At 41.6% G+C, this 6015-nt stretch overlaps 1 protein-coding gene across 3 annotated transcripts in view; it reads left to right on the plus strand.

Annotated features, from left to right (window-relative positions):
- Positions 1-6015, plus strand: part of RCBTB1 (regulator of chromosome condensation (RCC1) and BTB (POZ) domain containing protein 1) — a 49833-nt gene that overhangs the window by 2694 nt on the left and 41124 nt on the right. The gene's annotated exons all lie outside the window — the stretch shown is intronic.

Here is a 6015-nt window from a genome sequence, read left to right on the forward strand (position 1 = left end):
GTGATATCATCAGCATTTTGGTGAAATCGGTGTTCAATGTTTACTTAGAACTCTATAAGCATTACTTATACCTGAGCCCACATCGTTTCTTATACAACTGTTTATTTTCCTGGGGTTCTTTTATACTTATCATTAACATATCCCAAAGCTCTTCTACAGAGCAGTCTTGCTTTACAGTACATCTGAGCATATCAGGTCATTTCTGGAGCCCTCTGTCCCCCTGCTGCAGCCTGGTCTGTCACTCTAGACCAGTGGTTCTCAACCTTCCTAATGCCACGACCCTTTAATACAGTTCCTCATGTTGTGGTGACCCCCAACCATAAAATTATTTTCGTTGCTACTTCATAACTGTAATTTTGCTACTGTTATAAATCGTAATGTAAATATCTGATATGCAGGATGTATTTTCATTGTTACAAACTGAACATAATTAAAGCATAGTGATTAATCACAAAAACAGTATGTAATTACATATGTGTTTTCCAATGGTCTTAGGTGACCCCTGTGAAAGAGTTGTTCGACCTCCAAAGGGGTCGCGGCCCACAGGTTGAGAATCACTGCTCTAGACCTTCTGCACAGCTGTTAGCCTAGAACTTCATTTCCCCACTATCCTTGGAAGTCCCCTCACCTTTGTCCTCTCTGAATCTCCTATTCTTTGTGTCCTATAATCCTCCTTGGATTATGCTCCCATTTGGATGAAACACGTTCTCTAGTAGTTTACCAAGGAAAGGGTGTGAGAGAAATCTTTGAGACCCTGTCTTAAAAGATCTTTATTTTATGCTTGCAATTGAGCAATGGTTTTGGCGGATCTTAGAATTCCTAATTGGAAATCACGTTTTACAGAATTTAAAAATTTTTATCTTTATTGTTGAAAGTATTACAAATGTCCCCTTTTTCTCCCCTCTAACCCTTTCTAGCCCACATCTGCCCCTCCACCCCAGGCCTTCACCACACTATTGTCTGTGTCCATGAGTTATGCATATATGCATATAAATTCTTTGGTTAATCTCCTCCCACACACCATACACCCCCGCCTTCCTCCTGAGATTCAACAGTTTGTTCTATGTTTCTGTGCCTCTAAATCTATTTTGTTCCTCAGTTTATTTTCTTTAGATTCCACATATGAGTGAGATCATGTGATACTTGTTTTCCTCTGACCGGCTTATTTTGCTTAGCATAATGCTCTCCAGGTCCCTCCATGCTGTCTCAAAGGATAAGAGATCCTTTTTTACTGCTGCATAGTACTCCATGATATAAATGTGCCACAGCTTTTTTTATTTTTTATTTTTTATCTACTCATCTGATGGGCACTTGGACTGATGAAAATTGTACTGCTAGGGACATACAGGTGAATGCATTCTTCCTGATTGGTGTTTTGGGTTTCTTAGGATATATTCCTATAAGTAGGATCACAATTAATATTTGACAAAGAAGGCAAGAGCATACAATGGAGTAAAGATAGTCTCTTCAATAGTGTTGAGAAAATTGGACAGGTATATGCAAGAAAATGAAACTAGACCACCAACTTACATCATACACAAGAATAAACTCAAAATGGATAAAAAACTTAAGTGTAAGTTATGAAACCATAAAATCCTAGAAGAAATCATAGGCAGCAAAATCTCTACATATCTCAGAGCAATATGTTTGCTGATATATCTCCTAGGGCAAGGGAAACAAAAGAGAAAATAAACAAATGGGACTACATCAAAGTAAAAAGCTTCTGCACAGCAAAAGAAGCCATCAATAAAACGAAAAGGATACCCTCTGTACAGGAGAACATATTTGCCAATGATACATCTGATGAGGGGTTATTATCCAAAATATATAAGGAACTCATACAATTTAACAAAAGGAAGGTAATCCAATTTAAATATGAGCAAAGGACCTAAATAGACACTTCTCTAAAGTAGACATACAGAAGGCCAAGAGACATATGAAATAATGCTCAAAGTCACTGATCATCAGAGAGATGCAAATTAAAATGACAATGAGGTATCACCTTACGCCTGCTGGAATGGCTACCATCAACAAATTAACAAATGAGAAGTGCTGGAGAGGATATGAAGAAAAGGGAACCCTAGTACATTGCTAGTGGACATGCAGACTGGTGCAGCCATTATGGAAAACAGTATGGCGTTTCCTCAAAAGATTAAATATGGAACTGCCATTTGTTTGCCCAGAATTTTGAAGTCATTTTACCTTTCAAGTTTCAAGGGTTTCTCTTGAGAATCTGATGCCATTCTGACTTTTGCTATTTTGCTAAGACTTTTTTTCCTCTTTGGAAGCTGTAAGGATCTTTTCTTTATTTCAAGTGTTCTGAAATAACCATTGTTATATATTCTGGTGGGGGTAGTTTTTAATTAATTGCATTGATTATTCTACTGGTCCTTCAATCTAGAAATTCTTTCATTTCTAGAAAATTTCTTGTAATATTTCATGGACAATTTCCCTTTGTTTTCTCTGTTCTTTTCTTTCTGGAATTTTTCTTAGAAAGATGTTAGAGATTTAGATCTTTCAGGGAAATTTCTTCAACTTACCTTACAAATTTTAACATTGTCAAATTTTAATATTTCTGCTATTACATTTCCAGGTCCTCTTTCTTGTTCTCTAAATGTTCTTTTCCAGAGCTTCCTGTTCTTGTTTTATGAATTCAGTGTCTTTTCCTTGAGACTGTACTAACTATATATTATTTTAATATTATTTTCTATTCTCTGCATTGTTTTTAGTATTATTATTATTATTATTACCTCCCTAGTTTCTTGTTTTTCTTTGTTTGTTTTAGTCTCTGACTTTTAAAAAATGTTTAGTTAATTTATTTTAAAAAATGTTTTTATTGATTTCAGAGAGAGAAAGGAAGAGGGAGAGATAGAAACATCAGTGATGAGAATTATTGATCAGCTGCCTCCTGCATGCCCCACACTGGGGATTGAGCCAACAAACTGGGCATGTGTCCTGACCAGAATCGAACTGTGACCTCCTGGTTATAGGTCAACACTCAACCACTTAGCCACACTGGCTGGGCTGGTCTCTGACTTTTAAGTTGGAGGCTTTCTTGAAAAGTTTAATGATCTGCCCTGTCCAGATGGTTCAGTTGGTTGGAGCATCTCACCTACACCAAAAGGTTGCGGATTCAGTTCCCAGTCAGGGCACATTCCTAGGTTGTGGTTCCATCCCTGGTCTGGGCACCTCCAGGAAGTAATCAATCGATGCTGCCTTCAGAGCCCCTCTAGATTATTTTTCCAGCGCCCTCATTCTTATTTTCTTTGTTGTGTTATGTGGGGAAGGGAAGGTAGCAGGTTTGGGCAAAGGGTAAAGTTGGGCTGAAGTGCCATTACTATAAGAAATTCACATTAAGTAAAATACTATAAGTGTCTTGTCTTTTTCCAGGGTTGAGGAGGGGTAGTTGCCTGACCCCATAGGAAGAGGAGGAGATTTAGGGACTAACTGCTGTGGTTTTCAGTTGACCCTGCCCTTGTATCTCTTGTGGTCCTTGGGCCTTTGTGAGATTTGGTGCTGGAATTGGCTGCTCCTTTTGCTGCAATAGGTGTCACCTGCTCTGATCTGCTTTGCTTCTTATTACATCCATCTGCTTTCCAGTTCCCAAAATTTTGTTGACATGTCTCCTGTTGTATTTTCTTCTTTGTTGTTCTTTTCCTTGAGTGTTTATACCTTCCCCTGACCCCTTACTGTCCTTTCAGTAGGATTTGGGGAGTGAATGAAGATAAAAGCTTGTTTTCAGTTTTTATTCGCCTATGTGGTATTTCTGAAGATCATTTTAGGAATATTTCAAATAATGATATGTTATTAAATTGAACATATAGCCCCACCTGGTGACAGTTCTGAAGATAAGTATTCATTTAGTATCATTACTTCACATACAACCTAGGGCTTATGGATTTCTCTTTGTCTTCTGAAACAATATTAAATTAGGTTACTTATAAAATTACTAGAGGCCTGGTGTATGAAATTCATGCATTCAGGGGTGTGGGTGTCCCTGAACACGGCCTGTGCCCTTTCGCAGTCCAGGAGCCCTCAGGGGATGTCCAACTGATGGCTTAGGCCAGGGGTGGGTAAACTTTTTGACTTGAGGGCCACAGTGGGTTCTTAAACTGGACCGGAGGCCTGGAACAAAAGCATGGATGGAGTGTTTGTGTGAACTAATATAAATTCAAAGTAAACATCATTACATAAAAGGGTTCGGTCTTTTTTTTTTTTTTTTTTTTAGTTTTTTTCATTTCAAACGGGCCGTAGTTTGCCCACGGCTGCTCTAGATTCTAGAGTCTAAAACCTCTTCTAGATTTTTTTCACACTTGGCTAGCACCTGGCTTGAGTGGCTCTCCTGATTGTAAGACCCAGTCTCTCATCTCTAAGGAGTCCTAGCCCCTGACCATGTTGTACTCTGGCCATGACTGCTGCACATTTCTGTTTACTGTCACTATGGGGCAGGTGTACACCAAAGGACTGCCATGTGTGACCTGGGTGCCAAGCCAGCTTGTCAACGCTGTCTCAGCCAGCAGCTCTTGGATGCTGCAGTTTATGACAGGACCAGTGAGCCCTGCTGCACCGCTTTTGCTATGAAGTGAGTCTGATCAGATGTCTTGTGGGATCCTATATCAGTGGATTACTCTGTAAGCCCTCATATAGTGGTGCTGGCTGGGGCCCTGTGTGCAGGAAACCCATATCTGGGTTAGGTGTTGATTCCTGTCAATGTGAATGGCTGCTCTTTCCAAGATGGAATAGGTCCATTGGAGTCATCTTGCTACCAAATAACTAGTTGGTCTCCTGAGGGGTGGTGCTGTATCAGGAGCTCTGCAGTGGTTCTGTTACTGGCATAGTGGGCATTCAGCAATGGTAGTGGGTAGGTTGGTCTTGGTTAGTGGAGTCTGATCTTCCATTATTTGCATTTTTCGCCTTATGAGTGAGGTTGAGCATCTTTTCATACAGTTAAGACCCATTTACATTTCTTTCATTGTGAACCATCAATGAAGTATATACATGTATACTACAGTATACTAGAGGCCCAGTGCACGAAATTCATGCACTTGAAGGGGAGGATCCCTCAGCCCGGCCTGTGCCCTCTTGCAGTCTGGTAGCCCTCAGGAGATATACGACTGATGGCAGTTGGACATCCTTAGCCCTGCCACAGAGGCAGGAGAGGCTCCCGCCACCGCTGCTGCTCTCACCAGCCATCAGCCTGGCTTCTGGCTGAGCGGTGCTCCCCCTGTGGGAGTGCATTGACCGCCAGAGGGCAGCTCCTGCATTGAGCATCTGTCCCTGGTGGTCAGTGTGCATCATAGCAACTGGTTGTTCCATCATCTGGCTAACACTGGCTCTTTGACATCCCCTGAGTGGTCTGGGATGGTGAGAGGGCACAGGACAGGCTGAGGGACCTCCCCTGGTGCACGATTGGGGCCAGGGAGGGATGCGGGAGGTTAGCCAGCCGGGGAGGGACTGCAGGAGGGCTCCAGAGTATGTCTAGCTCATATCGCTGAGTCCTGATTGGCTGGACCCTAGCAGCAAGCTAAGCTGCTGGTCAGAGTGTCTGCCCCCTGGTCGTCAGTGCACATCATAGCAACTGGTTGACTGGTCGACTGCCCACTGGTGGTCACTACACGTCATAGTGAGCAGTTGAGAGGCCTTAGCATATCATTAGCATATTACGCTTGGATTGGTTGAACAGCCCACTGGACGACCGGACACTTAGCATGTTAGGCTTTTATTATATAAGATTTTTCACATTAGATTTGAGGAATCTACAAGGATGCATATATCATATACATAGAAAAAATATGATAATGCCAGAAAAAGAAACTATTAAGTTGATGTACACTCAAGATTATAGCAGTCAAAACAGTATAGTATTTTGCCGAAACCGGTTTGGCTCAGTGGATAGAGCGTCGGCCTACGGACTGAAAGGTCCCAGGTTCGATTCCGGTCAAGGGAATGTACCTGGGTTGCAGGCACATCCCCAGTAGGAGATGTGCAGGCGGCAGATGATCCATGTTTCTCCAT

Source organism: Myotis davidii, unplaced genomic scaffold (assembly GCF_000327345.1).
Source record: "Myotis davidii unplaced genomic scaffold, ASM32734v1 scaffold577, whole genome shotgun sequence".
Lineage (NCBI taxonomy): Eukaryota > Metazoa > Chordata > Mammalia > Chiroptera > Vespertilionidae > Myotis > Myotis davidii.